This window comes from Rousettus aegyptiacus, unplaced genomic scaffold, assembly GCF_014176215.1.
Source record: "Rousettus aegyptiacus isolate mRouAeg1 unplaced genomic scaffold, mRouAeg1.p scaffold_m13_p_9, whole genome shotgun sequence".
Classification (NCBI taxonomy): Eukaryota; Metazoa; Chordata; class Mammalia; order Chiroptera; family Pteropodidae; genus Rousettus; species Rousettus aegyptiacus.
This window is the reverse complement of record NW_023416312.1, coordinates 2,658,471-2,680,767: the sequence shown is the minus strand read 5'-3', so window position 1 is coordinate 2,680,767 and position 22,297 is coordinate 2,658,471. Positions and strand designations below refer to the sequence as shown.

The window sequence follows — 22,297 nt, the reverse complement described above, 5'->3', positions numbered from 1 at the left end:
AAGGGTTGCCTTTTACAACTGAGTGCACTCAGGACCTCTACCACAGTCCCCATCCTCTTAATCCCCTTGTTTAAGAATGACTTTGAAGCTAAGCAGGGTCAAGCCTGATTAGTACTTGGGTGGAAGACCACCTAGGAATACCAGGGGCTGTAGGGGTTAAAAAAAAAAAGACTTTGGATTCATAAACAAGCCTCAGAAAAGTAAGTTGATACTTTTCATTGAAAACAAGAGGAATCAAAGATATCTGCTGGGAAGAACAAAGGGAAGTGTGCCAATTAGTAAGCTATTGTCTTTCAGCCCCAAACTCATCTGTCTATATTTCTGCTTTTCCAGTTGCTCCCTGTGAGGTTCTGCCATGAGGGGACACTAGAGGGACACAGCAAGACTGGAGGAGGGAGAAGGCTGGGCGCCGCGTTTGTTGCGGTTGCTGCCATTGTCTCCCCAGGAATGGTTCTCCATCCTGACCCCAGCAGTTGGTTCCAGTTCCTCATTTTTCTCCTCCATCATCGGACATGCCCTCTCAGCCATAGCAGAACCATCAGATCAGCTCAGAACCCCAATTGGGGCTTTGGGTTGCAGCCCCAAGGGGACCCTCCTGCCATCTTCTAGGTTGAGATAACCCCACCACTTCCGCCTGTTCCCACCAAGCCCTTGGGGTAGTTAATGTTTCCAGCAGTTACTGTCTCTGAGACACCTCCATGTTCACTTTATCTGTTTTCAGTCTTTCAACATCAGTGAAATTAACTCACTCTGTTAATAACTGTCACAGGCTCTGTTTTCCTGACGGGACTATGACTGACAGGGAGTATGACATCGGAGATTGGTAAAGGGGTCACAAGATTTGTTCAAAAGAGCAAAACGTTAACGATCTTTTTGTTAGTTGACCTCTTTAACTTTTAGAATAGCTCACGCAAAACTCTGTTAACTATAAAGCGATTGGCACCATCGTCAATGGTGGCAGCAACCCTTCATCACCCTGTGCTACATTTTCCTTTGTTATTTCATTGAATTTGTGAAGAAGTGACAGCTGAGTACTTTATATGTTGTGGGATGCAAGCACAGAATTCTATGTTCTAGTTAGAATAGTTCCAATGCATAAGTCTTACATTATAATAGACGATGAGTTTTTCATCATATCACAAAGAAGTGTAATCTATGCCAGAAGTCACCATGCTCTATTTTAAGTTTTTCTGAATGACAGACATTTCCACATTACATATAAAATTAATGAGGAAGGGAAATTATTCACAGAAATGTAAGGAAGGAGACATTTAGTACAGTCCCAGGTCTGTTCCTGACCCTTTGTGCTCGAGACGCCTTTCTTAGCAACGCTTTCTGAGTTTCCTCTGGACAGAGTCACCTAAGCACAGCTGGCCTCCATAGGGGGTTAGGGATGTATTGTTTATGTCAGTATTTTGCACCTGAAAACAGATAGCATGCATTTTTCTTATAAAAATTACTTAGGGGACAATGAAATGGAATATGCCTCCTGAGGAAAGAACACGACAACCTAGAGACTTGCCAAAGACAGTGACCTTGAGTCCATTCAGACCTCTGGATTCAGGTGACAGGGGAAGGAAATAGAGAGGACCGAGGTCAGGGTTGAATTGCCCAAGAACAGGAAATAGCAAGTTCCAGACATGGAGAAATGTCATAGGCCAAATGGCCTTAATTTTTCAACAGATAAATTATAAGACAAGGATAAAGGGGAAACCTGTGGATTCGGAAAGACTCAAAAGACATACTGAGTTTTTAAAAATGAGCGAGACCGAACTACAACGCCTAGGGAGAGATACCATGTGATAAAATAATAAACAAATACAAGGAAGTGATTACTGTGGTTCTCTTGGGGTCTGTGACAGAGGTGGGGCACCTACAGGGCTTCTAGGATGGCTGGCAAAGCTGAGTTTCCTGACCTGCATGGTGGTTACAAGGGTATTTATCTTACAAAAACTCATCAAGCTATGTTTTATTGTGTGTAGAGATTTGTATCTGTATTTTGTTTCATGGTAGAGATTGAATAAAAGAAAAGCAGCTCATGACAGCTTGGCCCTATGAGCTAGGGTTTCTGGTTGCTAGAACCTGGCCTGGTGCTCACAGCTGGGTCTCGGTGTTCTCCTGTTGAACATAAATATTTTACCCCACATCAACATCAGACAAGGCCACTCTGTGACCAGGATGGATCTAGACAAAAACAAGACCACCCTGTGTGAATACAGAAGACAAAACATGAGCGCTGTGAGGTCACAAAATGGCCAAACATGTCCTCTCCTGGCAAATATGATGATTGCCACATCTACCAATTATAGCTTTGGCCTCAAGTTTGTCCTTCTGTCTTATCAATGAGAATTAAGATACCCAATCATAGAATTACCCCCACCTCCTCAAGGAATTCACTCTAAAGCAAAACCCCACTCCCTTAAACTCTTCATCAAGTGACCCGACACAAGCCCAAACCCTAAAGTAAGTTTTTTTCTAAAACTTTTCATGAGGTGTCCAATGGTTTTTCATAGTGTGTAGCCTCCTTTGTTTCAAAGAACAATAAACCCAACATGTTCTATTATAGGTGTTGAACTATAGGTTCATGACAATTACAGGTGTTCCTGGTGGCCCTTGGAGGGAGGTCTTTGGACAAGGTAAAGAAACAAAAAAAGAAAAGAAGAAAAAAAATGTTCAGTGGCTAACAGTTCCTGTCTGTCTGGGAAAAAAATGTTTCAAGTGTCCAGAAATCTCTTCAAGTCACGGTGTGTGTTTGCTGAGATGGTGAGTAAACAATGCTATAAGTGGAAACATTTCTATTTCCTGATTCTTTTGGGAAACAGAAATACCATTACGGTTGAGTGTAAATTGGAAAGCATGATGAAAAACATGTGGATGTAAGTTCTAGAACTATTTGGCTTCTCTGCTGGTTTCATCCACAGGGAAGAAGCCAGACTGCTCTGGACTAATCAGCCAGTCACTATGAGACTACTTGGCAATGATCAAATTTAGGAATCTGAAATAGTCTGGGACCCGACATAGAAGTCTCCTGAAATATTCACATTCATTGCAGATTAGAAAACCTATGTGCACATATCATATCCACAGTCCTTTACATTGTGAAGCTTTATAAACCTTAAAAGAGCTTTCAGATTCTTCTCTTATTTTACCTCCAAACAACCCTGAGGGAAACTGGAAATCTCTATTTTACAGATGAGAAACAGGAAAGTGAGGGGACAATCTCAAGCTCACACAATCAGCCAGGGAAAAAACCAGACGTCTGAGCCCTTTCACTTCTCACTTTTGAAAATGCTCAGTCGTGGCAAACTTTGGTCCTGTCAGGGTTGATTTGATTATTCCTAAGGGCCATGTTTCATTTCAACAAAGTCTGGCAAACGAGGTGCGTAATACTTTTTATGGTTAAAGAAACATAAAAGAAGTTATCTTTATGAATAAGGAAATTTGTGTGCGCGCGCGCGCACGTGTGTGTGTGTGTGTGTGTGTGTGTGTGTGATGTTTTCTGGCTCCTTGGCCAATTCGCTTTCCAAAATATCACACGGCCTCCACGTGGACACTTTTCAACTCTGTTGTGTGCTTGCATGAATATAGTTCAAGGAAACAGAGGATTCACGGGGACACGCGTGTATCACTCGATTGCTTTTAAGAGATTTGTGAACATGAACCAACATAGTAAATTCTATGGAAACAATATGATGATACAATACTTCCTTCTGGAACTTTCTGTTCACACACTCAAGGAGTCCAGGCCATACTAGCAGGCCCTTTATATTTTGCGGTGGCCCTTGGATGAAGCATGTTACCTTGCTGAATCTCGGTTTCTTTGTCTGTAAAGTGGGACCAGAGGAGTTGGGGTGGCGTCCAGCTCTGCTCTGCAATATCGCAACCTCAGAAAGATTCCACAGAACCATGTCGTCTCTAGTCCTCTGGCCTCATCTCTGATGGAGAGGATAGCGCAGGGCATCATTATTTCTTTATGCCGAGGCACATGACTCAACGGTAGTTCTTCATCTAATTAAACCTCTACTCTCTCTGATGACAAATAGTTTGCAGTTCCTACTCTTCCATCCTTATATGAAATTCACAGACAATATAATCATCTCCACATAATTTTTTTCCCCCAAAATTGATATGTTGCTCTAATAGCAATAGGAAAAGGAATATGATGGAAGCAATTTATAATAAAATATATTTCAATATGTAAACAATCAAGCATGATGATGCTAGAAGCACCCCGGCTCTCTGCTCATTGGAAAAAAAATTTAAAAGGCTCCATGATCAAATAAGTTTGTAAAGTTTCGGGTGAAACAATGTGCAACATTTTGCAGGACTTCTCAGAGACTTGAACATATACCGTCTATTGCCAAGTTACAGTGGAGAATTTGGTATATAGCATTTTCCCAAATTGTAAGACCATGCAAGCCATTCCTTAGGGATGTTTCACACAAGTAGTGTCAGAGCATGTGCCTTGAGAAACATTTCCCTACATCAATCATGGATTCTATCCGGTCATGAGTGACAACGCAGCCCCATGAACTCTCGTTCGTTTTCAAGGCGGAGTGCTATTGGGTTTAGGGACACAGAATTAGAACAGAAGCTTATTTAACAGCATCCCTGACCTCTACCCACTAGATTTCAGTAGCAACTCCCACCTCCCGCCAAGTTCTGAAAACGAAACAAAACAAAAATGTCCAATGTCCACTGGGAGGCAAAACTGCCCCCAGCTGAGAACCAGCAAACAGACTGAAACACGCTGTACTAGAAAACATTATTTTAGAACTTTTCCCTGTTGATATTTTATAAAAGATATTTTATCCAGATTCCCCACGTGCATTTTCCAACAATTCATCATTACGAGGAACACTTTTTGAGTCATCAGATTTCTAGCATCTTCCCTTCTAAGTTCTTTTGAGATACAGCTACTTGTATGTCATATCACCTTGCTATGAGTAAAAGACTTAGACACTGCTCGGCTCCCAGTAAACAGCCAAAACATGTTAAATAGTATCATAGGTACAGAAATAATGACCAAATCTGTACTTAAAGGTGACTTTTACTACAGTGACTTCTGTAGGTATCCAAAAGTAGTACTGATTGAAGTCATTTCAGGCTAATTTGTCTCCACTAAAAATACTTTGTTGTTATAATTTAGGGAAGACCTTATAATATGAAAGATTTCATATGAACTCAAATATAAAATGACTCCTTTTTTTTTTCTCTCAAGGGATGCTTTAGAGAATTACTTTCCTTAAACTCGGGAAGCTATAGTAAATTAATATGCAATTTAGATAAGAATGACAAGAGCAAAGTATATTGTTCGGTTTATTAGACAATCTTTACTGAGAGCTTACTATGCGTAAGTGGAGTTCTGGGGCAGAACTAATCTCAAACTTGAAAATGAACTCTCAGGTACGTGTTTCCTTTAGATCAAGAATCTCCAACCTTTGTGGCACTAGGGACCGGTGCTCCTATGAGAATCTAATGCCTGATGATCTGAAGTGGAGCTGAGGCGGTGATGCTAGTGCTAGGGAGCGGCTGCGAATACAGATGAAGCTTCACTCACTAGCCCATCACTCACCTCCTGCTGTGCGGCCCTGTTCCTAACAGGCCACAGACCAGTACTGGTCTGCAGTCCAGGGGTTGGTGATCCCTACTTTAGATGGCCAGTCCCTCCTTGTCTCTCACAGGACTGGAAGAGTAACCATATGTCTTAATATCTTATGCTTAGCACTCTCACACTCGAAAGTGTCCTAGTTCAGAAAATATATGTATATAAATGATACAATTGATAAGGGGTTAATATCCAAAATATGTAAGGAATTCATACAGCTTAACACCAAAGAAAACAAAACAAACAAAAAACACCAAATAATCCAATGAAAAAATGAGAAGATCTGAATAGACATTTCTCCAAAGACATACAGATGGCCAACAGACATATGAAAAGATGCTCACCATTACTAATCATCAAGGAAATGCAAATCAAAACCATAATGAGATATCACCTCACACCTATTAAAATAGCTATCATCAACAAATCAACAAATAACAAGTTCTGGCGAGGATGTGGAGAAAAGGAAACCCTCGTACACTGTTGGTGGGATTGTAAATTAGTGCAGTCGCTATGGAAAACAGTATGGAGACTCCTCAAAAACTTAAAAATAGAGCTGCCATATGACCCAGCAATACAATTTCTAATTCAAAAAGATACATTATTTACAGTAGCCAAGGTATGGAAGCAACCTAGGTATCCATTGACAGATGAATGGATCAAGAAAATGTAAAACACATACACATAGGACTATTATTCAGCAATAAAAAAGAATAAAATCTTTCCATTTGCGACAACATGGATAGATCTAGAGGATATTATGCTAACTGAAATAAGTCAGACCAGAGAAAGACAAATACCGAATGATGTCACTTACATGTGGAATCTATATAAACAAAACAAATGACCAAACAGAACCAAACAGAAACAGACACATTGATACAGAGAACAAGCTGATGGTTGCCAAAGTGGGAGGATGTAAATAAGTCATTTAAATAAATATATCAACTTAGTGGGGGTGGGGTGGGGGGGGAGAGCCCACCATCTTTAATCATTAGGGAAATTCAAAAAAGTGTCCTAGTTTAGAAATTACATGGACACCCTAGTAACGGTGAATGTTCCCTTTCTCCTAGTATATGTCTCTGTTCTGTGTAAAAAGCTAAAGAATCCAATTCTTCATAGATGAAGCGAAGAGTGAGTTCAAAGAAATCAGTCTTGCAGGTCTATGTGCCCTTGACCTCCTGCTTCCTCGTCGCTGTTTGCGCGCCTGCGTCCTCTCCTTCCACCCCCTTTTGCACCTGTGCCTGGCACACACTAAGCATTGGGCTTCATTCTCGGTATCTCTTCCATCCAAGTGCTCTCTGCATTTCCCCTCTCCTGCTGTTGCCTGCTAGCAAGTCATTCGCTCTCAGGACTACTTTCGCGTCATTGCTAAAATGAAAATAGTTCTCTTTGCTATCCATCTGCTCTGATCTGTCTTCTCCAGGAAACCACGTACTTCTAGGTTTCTGGTGTGAATCTTAGCATCTGAATAAAACTTTAAGTAGTGGAATTTAACCTCCTTTGGGTCCTTTTTCCCAGAGGATAAAACCTTACGCCATCTGAGCTCCCTCTGCATAGACATCATTCTCCCGTTGGGACTCTTCTTCCTGGTGCACATCAAGCCAGCCTTGTTCTCCTCTGGTCTTTGGTCCTTGAGCATTCCTGTCACCATTCTGTCTACTCTTGTTTCCAAATTCAAGGCCTCTTGAGGCCCACGGGCTTGCAACACCATGACCATACCCCTCCCTGGCAAAGGGGACTATTCTGCCATTCGGGGCCAACTCAGGGCTCTGAGAGGCTCTTGCAGGATGCCTTGCACTTCCTTTAGACAAAACAAATGGATGCTGCTTCTGCTCCCACAGCAAGCTGGAAACTGGCGACCCTGGGGTCTTTCTGCCCACTTCAGCCTTAACCATGGACAGAGCACAGGTTCCCTTTGCATTTGGATCCGCAAACTATGGTTGTCTTCCATTATTTCCTCCTCTCTGCTCTGACTTGGCCTGGTCAAGGGCACAGGCATTTTCAGAGACCTGCTGGAATCTAAATGATTCTTGATTACCTTCTGACTCTCCCTCACATCCCAGATAACCTTCTCTAGGCTTGAATACGGAGCAACTGTGTCCTTCTTTGCCATGCATTTGTACAGATGTTTGTATCATGTCCAGACCTGGGCTTTTGGAATTCAAAACTTTGACCGCTTTGTTAGTTTGCTTCTGTCTGTGTCATCACATCTCTGAGGGGACCAAGGGTGCCCACTCAGAGCAAAGGTAAGGCCGCCGAGAGAGAGCAGAAGAAGAATCAGAGGCTAATAACTTAAAATTGGCCATCATGTGGTTAAAAGTGTTTCTGCTCATAGCACGAGACAGAGAACAAAGAACCTGTGCCTCACAGCTTGCTGGCTGCCCTTCTAGATCAGGAGCTGATACAGAGATACCGAGGAAAGTGGACTGGTTTAACAGCTGTGACTCACTATCACACAGTCTAATATTATATTAGCAATGTTTAATGAGCGTTTCAAATTTTGTTAAGTAGTCATGAGAGCCACAATTTCTGCACCAAAGTGAAGCTGAAGACATAATAGATAAATGTCATTGAAAACAGACTACTAACTTCTGGAGTGGTAGGTTGACTTTTTGTTTATTTACTACTTACCTGGGTGTGGAGGGAGTGGAAGGGTGGCAACTCTATTTTTTGGGCCAGAATGCAATGGTATTAGTTCGTCTACAGTTGTGACCAGACATATTAGCGGTCCTGCTGGCTTGGGAAGGCAGTCTTTTGCATCTCAGGCCCTGGGGTGGGACATAAAGATTTATGGGCTCTGGTTTTCTTGTAATGCAAGCATATTTCACACTTCTCTTCTAGGTTTGGAGCTTCTAGAATAGGAGCTCAGTAAGTAGTAGTTCTGTGGAATGTTATTTAATATAGATCATCATTGTAAAAAAAAATTCAAATGAGTCATTGTCTTGCTGTGAAAAGTTTGAAGAGAGAACATAGCCATCAATTTCTCTTGATGACTTAGAAGGACCTCTGAGTAATTAAGTCATCCTTGGGTCCTGAACTAGTACTCCACTTGGGTTCAAGGTCAGAGTCAAGATATGAAAAGTAAGGAATCAAAACTTTGTGTTTCCAGGGCCTGTAAGATTGAGAAGTAACTTAGCTGGACTCAGTCAGCCCATCTCCCCACACATATACCTGATTGGAAAAGGGGACCCTGATTTCACGTCCCAAGGAAGGCATCACCTGAACTAGGCCAGGACAGTGGCTGCTCCTAACGGCTCAAAGAAACAATGTTCAAATCACGTATCAAGTTAATTTTATAAATCTAAGAAAAAATGAATGCTCGAATGTGCTCTGAATAATTATAATCTCACATCTGAAAAGCTGGATCCCAGCAATTATCACATGCTTGGGTGGTCTCCACTTGAGTAGTTGAAAATCAAAGCTTTGGTTCCTTAACACATGTGAAATTATTTTGAGCCACGAGGGATTTGAACTCTACATTTCCCATAGGAAGCAGTATGGTGGTCAGAGCTGAGACTCAGACCCGAGGCTCATTAATCAGACACTATTGACGCACATCGCTAAGGGCAGAGACGTTTTTCCTACAGGTTCCTTTATATTAATTACCTAATTTACCGAGGTAGACGCAAAATTATTCTAATTTATACTGATCTGGATTTGACCTTCATGTGGCCGACAGATGTGTCAGTGGGTTACAAGATATATTTTTCTAAAATGAAACAGTATAATGGTAAAAGAGATGAAGAGCTGCATCCCAGATGCAGTACCCTGACTCTCATGCCCAGCAAAGCATTCTCCATGGCAATCCTCCTCAGGCCTCAATGAAATCTTAAGCAAGTTCTGCATGAATTGAATATACACGCTGGCAAGAATATAGGAACTTAAATGTTATTCCGGTGACTAAAGTAAACCATTTGCACGGGGCTGCTGCCAGCCCTCCACTGGGGGCGCTGCTTTGAGAACTTGGAAAAATAAGGACTGTGAGTCTTCAAACTCTCAGAATTAGGGTTTTGATAAAGTGACAGTCTAGATGTTGATTGGCCCTTCTGTTTGCTAAGTAACAGACCATCTGTGACATAGAAACCATGTGAGGAAAGAACACAACCAGCCCACCCAGGCAATTTGCAGTAGGGGGCATGTGCTCCAAATTCTAGAAGCTCGGTTTCTGGGAAACTGCTTTATTTCAGAACGGACTCAACTACTGAGAATTGCCATTAGGAAGGCTGTTTCTCTATTTTGATGCATAGCCAAACTTCTTAATATAAGTAATTTTGGGTCTTTTTTTTTTTTGTGATCATGCTCCATCTTTCTCACTGGCTTGTTTTCAGGTTCTTCGCTTTTTATCTTAGGTGATCTCATTGGAAAAAAATTAATGGAATTATTTCTCTCACTTAAAATCCATCAGTTTTTTTTTCTCATTGCACATATAGTAAAATCTGAAGTCCATGAAATTGATAAATTCATGTGAAATTGGTAAATTTAAGTTACCTATTATAGAATACTAGAATCTATATAGAATATGCAATATATTTAGAGGAGCGAATGATTTAAAACAATCTAAACGTTGATTGGTAAGTAACTAGCTAATAAGTTCTTGTCCATTTATACGACAGGATGCTATGTATCTGTGACAAAGAATGAAAAAACTATATATTGAGATGGTAAGAACTCCAACCCCAAAGCCCGACTTTGCCTCCCCAAACTGAAGCATGCGTCCCCTCAGCTGCTGGAAGTTGGAAAATGGCATTTTATAGCTGAGTTTCCCTCTGGAGATTGTCTGGATTGTCCCTACTTCCTTGCCCTTCCCTTTATTTCTAAGCCCACAACAGTCTAGTTGCTACCTCCTCCTCTCAGTTAAAATTCCTCTCATTATGTGTACATCAGGGTAACTAACACAACTACAGCAGTGAACAATCTCCAATTCCCAGGGGCTTAACATAATAAACATTTACATCTTGCCCTGTCGTAGTCCAATGCAGACTGAGTCCTCCATGTGGTATGTCAGAGGTCTAAGTTCCTTCCGGCCTATGGCCCTGCCTTCTCTTAGAGTTCTCTTGAAGTTCTGTGCTGTATCCTTTGCATTTCACAAGCCAATAAACTGAGAGTGACAGTTCAAAACTGTGCAGGATGTTTTATGACTAGGCACACGTCACTTCCTCCCACATCCCATTGATCAGCAATCAGTCAAACGGCCCTAACAAAACTGCAGGGAGGTCTGAAAATGTAGACTTCCTGTGCGCCCTGGAAATGTGACCATCTCGATGGAATCTTCCACACTAACAGTGATCTCCTCACTGCCACCCAGTGGCTGCTTTTCAGCGCTCCTCTACCCTGACCTCCCTGTACCATTGCTCATTGCTGATTATCACTTAACTTGAAGTCACCTGCTTTCCGTGGTTCCCTACCTGCCTCTTGCTGGCTACCTGCCCCATTAGCTGCTAGTTTTCATGCCCTTCACAGGCTGGCTTTCCTCTGCTGCTTTCATAATGGCCACACCTCTCTTCTGCACAAAACACTGAGGGGCCTTTCCCTAGCCATTTTGTACCTCCATTCTTTTTTTTTTCTTTTGTATTCCAGTTCTTAACAAGGTGATTGCCACTTAGTAGGCGTTCAGTAAATGTTTATGAATTGAATTAGATTGGTGAATGATGCTTTGCTGTCAACACACTTGTAGTCCGTATAAACACACAACAGTCCCTCTTATCCACGGGGATATATTCCACCACCCCTACTGGATCCCTGAAACCACAAATAGTTCCAAACCCGACATATACTATGTTCTTCCTTTGCATACACACCTATGAAAAGCTTAATATATAAATTAGGCGCAGTAAGAAATTAACAACTAATAATAAAACAATTATAATAATATACTGTAATAAAAGTTATGTGAATGTGGTCTCTCTCAAAAAAACTTATTGTTCTTTACTCTCCCTTCTTCTGTGATGATGTGAGATGACACGACGTCTATGTGATGAGATGAAGTGAGGTGAATGACGCAGGCCTTGTGACATAGCATTAGGTTACTATAAGGGTGACTTGAACACAAACACTGTGATACTGTGACAGTTGATCTGATAACCCGCATAGCTACTAAGTGACTAATGGGCGAAGACTGTGTACAGTGTGTAAATGCCAGACAAAGGGATGATTCACGTCTTGGCTGGGACAAAATGGGACAGTGCAATATTTCATCATGTTATCGAAACAGCACTCAATTGAAAACTTATGAATTGTTTATTTCTGGAATTTTCCATTTAATATCTTTGGACTGTAGTTGACCATGGGTAACTGAAACCGTGGAAAGTAAAATAGCAGATATGGGGGCTACTGTAATTAATTTTAAAGGCAATATAAGTGAAGTGTAAACCTTAGGGGATCTAGGTGCTGGGCAAGTTCACAGAAAGACAAAATTTCTTGCTGAAAGGAGCTAGGAAAGTCTTCATGGATGAGGCAAGAGCAGAATGGGTAGGTCAGATTTTCCTATGCCAAGATGACCTAAGGAGTATTTCGGATGACAAATACAAGTAAGGGCAGAGGTAGTTGCAGATGAGTTTGGCTTAGAGGAAGGGTATACATACAATGGAACAGGAAGCAAGAGAGACTTGAAAAAAGAGAAGGCCTGTTTGGGAGGATCTTGGAAATTATATAGCTTTGACCTTATTCTATAGGCCCTGGAGAGCCACTGAAGATTTTTGATTAGAGTGATTATCAAACATTTCTCGGGCACTTACTATGTGCTAGACATTTTTCTAGGTGTTTGGTTTATATCAGTGAATAGAACAGATGAGTATCTGGGCAAGGAATTGTATTAACTACTGCTGGAAAACAAATTATCCTAAAACAACAATAAACAACATTATCTCATAGTTCTGGTGGGTCAGGAATCCAGAAGCAGCTTAATTGACTCAGGATGTCTCCCAAGGTTGCAGTCAAGATGCTGGCCAGGCTGCAGTCATGTGAGGACTTGACTGGAGGAGGAGGACCCACTTCCAAGGGGCTCGCCCACATGGCTGGCAAGTTCGTGCTGGCTTTTGGCAGGAGGCCTCAGTTCCTCACCACATGGGTCTCTCCATAGGGCTGCTTGAGTATCCTGATGACAGGGTGGCTGGCATCCCCCCCAGGGCCAATGATGCAAGAGAGGACAAGACAGAAGTCACAATGTCTTTTGTGACCTAGCCTCAGAAGTCACAGGCCATCACTGCTGCAGTATCCTTTGGTTACACAGGTCAGCACAGTCCGGCATGGGAGGGGACTACACAAGGTTGTGACTACCGGGAGGTGACACTCACGGGGCTATCTTGGAGGCTAGCCACTAGTCAAGTATCCTGAGCAACAAGAGGAAACAGAACAAAGGCTCTCTGGTGGGAGTGTGTGGAATAGCAGGCCAGTTGGTGTGGCTGGAGAAGATTGAGCTGGGGCATTGCAGGTAAGGAGATTGGAGAGGTACCATAGGCCTTTGTAGGCTGTCGTGAAGACTGACTAAAAGTGAAGGGACAGGAAAGATATTCCATGCTCATGGATTGGAAGAATTAATATTGTTAAAATGTCTGTACTACCCAAAGCAGTCTATAGATTGCAATTCCTACCAAATTTCCAATGACATTTTCACAGAAACAGAACAAACAATCCTAAAATTTGCACGGACCCACAAGAGACCCCCAAATAGCCAAAGCAATCTTGAGAAAGAAGAACAAAGATGTAAGCATCACATTTTCTGATTTCAAATTATATTACAAAACTATAGTAATCAAAAGAGCATGGTATTGGCATAAAAACAGATATGTAGATCAATGGAACAGAACAGAGAATCCAGAACTAAATCCACATATATGTGGTCAATTAATTTATGACAAAGAAGCCAAGAATAAACAATGGGGAAAGGACAGTCTCTTCAATAAATATTGTTGGGGAAACTGGATAGGCACATGAAAAAAAATGAAATTAGACCGTTATTGTGCACCATAACCAAAATGGATTAAATACTTAAACATAAGACCTGAAACCATTAAATTCCTAGAAGAAAATATATGCAGTAAGCTTCATAAAATCAGTCTTGGTGATTTTTTTTTTATCTGTTTCCAAAAACAAAAGCAACAAGCAAAAATCAATAAGTGAGACTATATCAAATGGAAGTCTTCGAGCCTTTGAGACCTGGGTCTACCTTGAAGAGAAATGTGAGGTCAGTAGAGGGCGCTCTCCTTAGAAGTCAGCAATGGAATAGAGGTGAGAGCAGCAGCTGGGACTGCCCCATAGACAATTCCAGGTTTAGGTTAGAGGAGTGTGCAGGTATTAATGCAGGAGAGCACACTCACTGGGAATAAGGAGTTGTTAAATCCATTTTCCACCTCAATTTCACACTTCAATTTGACCCAAATTCAAAGCAACGGACAACGAAAAACAAGCAATATGTATCCCCCAAATCTCTACCATCCACATGAAAACAATTTGCCTTAATCGACAGCAGCCCTCACTCTCCCTCTTACCTTGCGTATCTTCAAGTCTCCTGTGGCTTCTCTTTCCTTCCACGTGTACACACAAAGAGGTGATGACGCCTGATGGTGGGAACGATGTAAAAGGCGAGATGACTGGGCATTTGTCTTTTTCTAAATTGCTCCGTTACTCAAGTATGCAATCCCCATACAACATTGGTTATATCTTGCGAGAAACAGCAGAAAGCGTCTCTTTCCAAATTACTAAGACATGCAAAAGTTTCTGGTGAAGCCTGAGGCAGGCGGCACAAGGTGACTGGTCTGGGAGCCACCTTCAGGAGAAGTAGGGGCTGGGACAAAGTGAGGCGCTCTGGCTTTGGAGGACAGGAGGGAATGGGAGAGGCGATTTGCACGCAGTTGATTCCATCTCTGTGCCGAGGGAGCACAGTGAAAGTGGATTTGAGCACAGTCCACTTTTCTCTCACTGGGTCCTGGCACAGATGGCAGCAATGTACCCAATGCTTCATCACAGAGAGAGATTCTCCACGCAGTTGCCCAGTGACCAGGCCATATGTGATCTGGAAAAATGTTCAAGAGCTGTTCCTCTGTCCTCGTGCATTGCCTTGGAAAATGCAGGCTCCTTGGGCTTAGCCACTGGTCCATGTATAAGAAATCAAATGTGCCCATGAAATAGAATGAGTGACGTATTGTTTTCAACCTCATAAAAACTGATAGGTCAGATTCTCCTCTCAGAGTAATCCCTTTAAGCTTTTCCAGTTGTCCTAGTTTGAGGTTTCCAGAAGCAGTCCCCAAGGCAAGGATGTGAACACAAGTAGTTGGTCTGAGAGGTGATCTCTGGAAACTGGGCAGTAGATGGGCGGGCCTTGAGCTGTTGGGAAGGGAAGGGAAGGAAGATAATGAAGGATGGGTGTGTTATCAGCAACCGCTGCGAGCAATGGGAGCTCAGTCCCGCTGGGGACCTTTGGGAGCCAGCGTGGGACTTACTAAGAATTTGCCTAACCATTTACAGCCATGCCACCCTGAACAAGCCTGATCCCGTCTGATCTCAGACGCTAAGCAGGGTCAGTCCTGGTTAGTCCTTGGATGGAAGACCACCTAGGAAGACCAGGTCCTGTAGGCGTAAAAAAACAAACAAAAACAAAACAACAGCAAAAAAGAGCCTAACCAAGGAGGCAAGGGAACTGCAATTCCTATCCACCCCATTTGTCATTTGGCTGAATGCTGCTTCTAGAACTTACCTTCTCAACACTTTGGCTTGCTTGGGCAGTGGTCAAACATCCTCATGCAACTAAAGAAACAGCCTTCAAGGCTGAGAAACGCAGGTAATCATGGGAAACAGCGTTTGGCATGGAGAGAGGAGGGATGGGAGGATGTGTAGTGATGGCCTCTGCTACACCTGAGTAATAAAAAACAAACGAGGGTTTCCTAGCACACCAGATGCCCACAAAGCCGTCAGCTCCGTGCCCTGCAATAGCACCTCACTAATATGCGCTCTTTTCGTGGCTCCGGCTAAGGCTTGTCTAGAAGCCATGGCCCACATCTCCCTGTGTGCAGACATGTTGGAAATACAAATGCATTTCCGGGGATCAAACAGATCCAGGCCCAGATCTTGACTCTGAATGACTCCAGGAACTTATTTAACTTCTCAGAATCACCTGTAAAACTGGAGATAATAAGACCTAATTTGCAGGCTGAGGAGGTGTGTAAGGGAGAGGCTATTTGGAGGAAATATCTAGCATATTAAGTGCTTTACATGTTTATGAAGTTACATGGCAGGAGGCTGGTATGGCATATTCCACTTCTTTTTTCTTGATTTGAGAAGGCAAAAATTCTAAGGGTCAAAAGTATAAAATAATGCCCAGGTCGGCCCCTATCTCCCAATGCAGAGGAATTACTGTGACCAGTTTCTTTCTTATCATTCAAGATATTCTCTTGCACATCCACAAGTCTATGCAATATTCTGGACCCTCCCTTTAAAAATTTAATTTATTTTGAGGTCGTTCCATGTTAACATAAGTAGATATATGGCCACATTAGTACTGTTATTTTAAGTGGTCTCCTCCTCAACCTTGACTTCATTTCACTAGAATCCTCAGATTTGTCAGGGTTGGAATGCGTTTAGCCATTACATCATCCAAATCTCTCATCTTACGGACGAGGAACTTAAGGCCCACAATAGTAGAAGGACTAATGGGTGGATGTGAACCTAGTTCTCATGCAATATCTTCATTTCTGATTAGAGAATGATACAAATCTGCTACGAAAAAATTAGAAAGCACAGACAAATGTGTAAAGCGAATAGAAAAGGAATTATTAGCAGACCTTCACTTTACTTGGGTCGTATCGGAGTTTTCTTATATCTAAGGCTGCACTAGAGCTCTGTTAAGGGAAGATGTTTGTTTACAGATTCCCTTGTTTGGAAAGGATCCATCCAGCATCCATCAGAGCGGAGGCAATTCCAATGGGCAGGAGGACGACTCATGAAGCTAAACCACCAAAGCAATCTCCTTGCTCCTCGGGCAGCTCGTTGCCGTGTAGACAGATTAAAATACTTTCTTAAGTAAGGATCCCACTTTTCTGGAAGCCCTCAGCAGGTCCGCCTTCAGACCTCATTGCATGGAATTCGGTTTGAGACCCATCTCAGCCAGGTGGCAGGCCTAGCGCAGATAACAAGATTAGAGCATGGGATCGATCAGACGCAATGACTTTTGCTTTGTTTTCTATAGAACCAGCTAACAAGCAGGATGAGGCTTATTCAGAGGACCGAGGGGGACATGGTGGGCAAGTAAAGGAAGCTTCTCAGGGCTTTTCTCACAGAGGTGCATCTGAAGTTGGGGGTCCCAGCAGACCCTGTGCAACAAGAGACCTGCAGGGCACAGGAGCCCAGACATTCAGACTCTCTTCTTGTATCTTGTTAGGCTGCAATCAGGGCAGCGACCCTATTACTCTGAAAAGACGTTTATGCTGCTTTACATAAATATAACATAGTTGCTTATACACATGATAAATTACACATCCGGTGCACACACATCTTGGGTAACTGGTCCAAGCCCAGAAACTTGGCGAGCTGGCTTCCTAGGCTGCTGGCTTAGGATTGCTGGATCACAATGGACTAACCAAGACCATTTTCTTTAATGACACCTCAGCATATTTCCCTTCTGCCTGGCATTACTGCTTGCAGGTGTACTTCCTTTACGTACTGCTGGAGGATCTTGCAGTGTGGCAGGGACTGAGGAATTCTGGTGAGAGTTAAGAATGCTTTCTGATCTTGCACCACATAAAATAATTCATTTGAGAAACCATGAGGTCTATCTGAGTGTCTTTCTACGATGAACTGTGGCCTGAGTGCTAGTGACATTTTAATATTGGGCAGAATGATGCCATTATGTAAGAATAGAGCTTGGTCTTAGCAACCTATAATTTTTCCAGGAATGGCGTCATCTCATTCCATCGCTGTCTATTTACATGGGATGCCAGACTTCGGTCTGGGAATATATGTTCAGCTGGGACCTTCTAGCAAATTAGCAAACACATGTAAGGGAAACCTCGGATTCATTCTGCCATTTTGACACGAGCCCTAGAATGAAAGACGTAGATTCTCTGCTGGACTTAAATTGAACCTTTTACATTTCATTTGGCAACGAATGCAACTCTTTAAGATCACAGAGAACACATTGGAAAATGTCTTTGTTCTGTTCTTGGTGTTCCGAGGGTAAATTTCACTGTGTGTGTATGGAGGGGGTTCCCCACACATCCAACAAGCACTTCTTAGGACAACAGCTGGGTGTCCTGCGATTCAATTCTGACAATATGTACTCATACTTCTGATGACAGGTTGGCTATAAATCAGAGGTTCCCATGACCCCCTCTCTAGGTTCAATTAATTTGCTAGAGCAGCTAACAGAACTCAGAAACATTTTACTTACTACATTACCAGTTTATTATAAAAAGATATAACAGCCAGATGGAAGAGATGCAGAGGGCAAGGTATGGGGAAGGGGCACGGAGCTACCATACCCTCTCTGGGTGTGCGACTCTCCCTAAACCTCCACGTGTTCACCAACCGGAAGGAAGCTCTCTGAATCTTCCCTTCTTGGGTTTTTATGGAAGCTTCACCACGTAGTCATGATTGATCAAATCATTGGCCATTGGCATTAGATTCATCCAGCCCTTTTCCCCTTCTCCAGAGACCAGGGAGTGGGGCTGAAAGTTCCAACCTTCTAAACAAGGTTGGTTACCCTGGCAACCAACCCCCCCTTCCTACCAGCTTTCCGAGTCACTTCGTTAACATAACAAAAGTTAACAAAATTCTTAGGAAATTCCTAGGGTTTTAGGAGCTCCGTGCCACAAATGGGACAAAGACCAAATATGCATTTCATATTATAAATCACAATATCACATATTCTCTGTACTAAACACCAGTTTTAAAAAGACAAGACAGTGTTACAATAATACATCAACCTATCTGAAGAAGTTAAATTAATTGCATTATTTTTTATTTAACCAAGTTAATACCTCATTACGATTATTATTTGCAGTTCTTCCACTTAAATTTGGTGGGTGGTGAATTTCCTGTCTTCATCAGAAAGAAGAAAGATGTTATAAAAGTTCGTAGATCAAGCTCCTTTGAGGCCCTGCTTCCCTAAAGTCTCAGTGTTAAATTACGAGCTTGCCTCTTAAAAATCTCTTCTGCTACGCAGCAAGAACGACCTCTGCTGGCTAGTATTAGGCATCTTAGTTTTGGAAAGTACCAGAGAAAATGTTTCACCTTCTTAACGATTAAGTCATCCTTGTTGTTGTCACTGTAGTTTATTTTAAAAATAGCTTTTCGTGTTTATCCAGAGTTCTTAATATATAGTAAGACTAGGGAAGCAGGCTCAGGTTAGAATCAGGTTTCTACAAAGAACGAAGGTGGCGGGATGGGCTACACCATTTGTGGGGCTCGCTGTTAAATGTAAATGTGGGGCCCCTTGCTCACAACTTAAGAATTTCAAGAGCTTGACTGCAGAGCATTAAGGGGCATTAAGAGATAAGTGTGGGGCCCTTATGAGCACAGGTCACATGCCCTTGGAGTGGGCCTTAGATAAAGGGGGCCATGAGGATGAGCCCAGCTCTCAACTTCAGCAGTTAGAGCATGCAGGTGACAACATACTGTCCTTGGATCTTACAAATGACTCCACGTATCACCTCTACTGAAGAGAGACAGCATGGAAAGAGGCTTAATCGAAGGGGGAAAGGACTATGTTAGCCATTAGGAACTGTCGTACAGATGACATTCTCATTTTCCCCTCCTTGGCAAAGGTTAGGAGATGGGAGAGGAGTCGCGTGGGGCTACAGGCGAGGGGCGACCTGTGTTTTATTTAGATTTCGCTCCCTAGTGGAAAGGCTGGACGGACAACACATTTCTGATGTCTCTTCAATTCTTAAGACTCCTTGGACCTTCAGATCTTCCCTAATCGTTGAATGATGAAGGAGAAAGCAGAAGGCTGAGAAGTCATCCTTCCTTTCAAAATGTCCTTGAAGTTTCTTGATGTGGCTTAACTAACCATAGTAGCTAACATTTCTTGCATAGCCATTCTGCACTTACAGTCAGAAGTGTCGTAGCTAACGCAGACTGGGGCTTACTATGTGCCAGGCACTAGTCGAAGTGCTTAGTACTAAGTGTTTAGTACATGACCAACTCAGCAAATTTTCCATCAATCCTATGCAGTAGGCCCTATTGTTATACCCATCCTACAGATAAGGAAACTGAAGAGGTCTTGAATAACTTACCCAAGGTCATAAAGCTAGTCAGTGACTGAGTTAAAATGAAGACCCAGGCCATCTGACTTCAAGAGTCAACACCGGTAACTCCATAAGTATACTGCATATTGCTTGCTATACTGACTCTCAGCTAGTGTGTGTGTGTGTGTGTGTGTGTGTGTGTGTGTGTGTGTGTTGGGGCAGAAGGGGAGAAGTTTGAAAACTAAAACTAAGAAATAATACATTTCAGGATTTCTTTCTGTAATGATAAAAAGCCTTTTAATTTATTTTCCCCTAAACTCTAGATAAGAGGTCAGCAAACATTTTCTGCAAAAGGTTAGATAGTAAATATTTTCAACTTCGAAGGCCAGACATCTCTGTTTTAACAACTCTGCTCACTCTTGGAGCACTGAAACAGCCATAGACAATATGTAAATAAATAGGTGTGGCCATTTTCTAATAAAGCTTTTTTTTTTTTTTTTTTTTTTTTTTTTTTTACAGAAACAGATCTTGGGCCCATAGTTCTAGACCATTGATTGTCAGCATCACCTGGAGGGCTTGTTAAAATGCAGAGGGCTTGTTAAAACCCTAACACCAGAGTTTCTGAAGATGCTACAGGTTTGGAGTGAGGGCTGAGAATCTGTATTTCTCACAAGCTCCTAGGCGATGCCAATGCTGCTGGTCTACAGATCACACACATTGTGAACCACTACTGTAGACCAAAATGTGTCAAGTGGCTCTGATCTCCTAACAGAAGTTTTTCAGTCTTTTTCCTGGCTGGAAAAATCAAGGATGTTTACATTGCTCCATTGCTGGGTATTTGCACATTCATAAGAGCGCTTGACTATTAAAATGTCAAGGACCCTTAATCCTGCAGGAGGACTTTGGGGAAACTTCAGAGCTGTGTTATTCTCTTAATCCTAAGGCAAGAGCAAAGTTAGGAAGGAAGGCGGGGGTGGGGGGAACCTTAATCGAGCCATAATCATAATCTGTTCTAAAACAGATTGCAATGCATTTGCCCCCTTCTTATTTTTAGATACATTTTTATAATGTTAAACAGATTCTGCTTTGATTATGAAGCAGAATATAAGGCTTGGTCATATCAAGTCACTTATAAAATGAAAGAAATAAAAATCAATCTTCTAATAACAGTCTTCATTTTGCTTTCTCTCTTCTTATTTCTTTCCTCTTTAAACCGAGAGCCACCCACTAATGTGCCTTGGTTTGGGTGCAAGTACTTTCTCCTATTATGTGTAGGTGACCTGCCAGTTAGCATTTCCTGCCCATTTGTCAGGCACAGTTACTGAAGATGCCTTATAGAGTCTTGGAGAAGTATCACGGAAGAAGACAATGCTCTTAACTCTGCTGGGAGCCATTGGAACTCACCTGAGTTGCATCAATTCCCATTGCCTGGGCTGTCCAAAGAGAGGCTGGGATGAAGGTAATGGTTTTCAACAAAGCATGAGCCAACCCTGAATACCAGCATCACTGGAATGAGAAATGCTGGCCTAAGTCACAGAGACAGCCTTCTCCTACGTTGGCTCTGTAATCCCCAAGTGCCGCCCCAATAAACCACCTCCTTTCTCTTCCCCAACCCCAAGTTGCTTATTCACTGCTCAAATCTGCTAAAAAAAAAAAAAATGCTGAGGATCTCCTTAACTGGAAATCAAAGGATGCTTGATTGGTTTATGCTGGTGTGATGGGAAGTCAAAAGAACTGGGTCCCAGCTCTGACTTACTGATCTGTGTGTCCTTGGGCAAGTGGCATGATTTCCCTGAGGCTTGTTTTCCTCATCTGGAAAATGGTGACAGTTGTACCTGCCTTGGTTACTTGATCGTGGTAGGAAGTAGTTACAGAATGGAATGCAAAGACAAATGCAAGCTGTGGTTCCGGTTTGCAGTTCAGTAGGATGCTCATTCCCAGGAACTACAGGTTCTTATTCATTTGCAGGGATTATATTGTAATATAATCATTAATAATAATAATAATAATAGGAATAATACCTACTTTTTATAGTACCTATTATATACCAGAAACTATATGAGACACTGCTTTGATTATTTTAACTTTTACAACCCCAATTAAAATGATCACCTTTCTTTTATAGCTAAGGATACTAAAGCTCAGAGACTATAATAATTTGCTGGAGGCTTATGAGCCACAAGGAGTTGGAGAAGACTTTAAAGCCTACCCTTCTTACTACAAAGCCTTTTTCTACTTCTTCCTGCTTCTACCAGCCATTACGGCTCATGAAGGTTGGGACCTGATCTATCAGCAGACATTGAGCCAGTTGTGATGCTTTCTTCCCTTGAGGAGGAGCTTATGCTGATATCAAACGGTAGTGTGGCAGCAGGGGATGAGTGAGAATGCACCAGAGTGGCAGGTGAGTCTGTTAAGGGCTGCGAGGACCTCAGTTCCAAGCCAAGCTGGCTCCATCCATAAAGGGCGAACCAAAGCAAGAACTTAGACTAAGCCTGAAGTTGCCTTTCTC

General features: G+C 42.3%; 1 pseudogene; it reads left to right on the top strand.

Annotated features, from left to right (window-relative positions):
• The first annotated feature begins 15,065 nt into the window (after nucleotides 1-15,065).
• On the top strand, nucleotides 15,066-15,184 carry LOC118607929 (annotated as a pseudogene).
• Nucleotides 15,185-22,297: the final 7,113 nt, after the last annotated feature.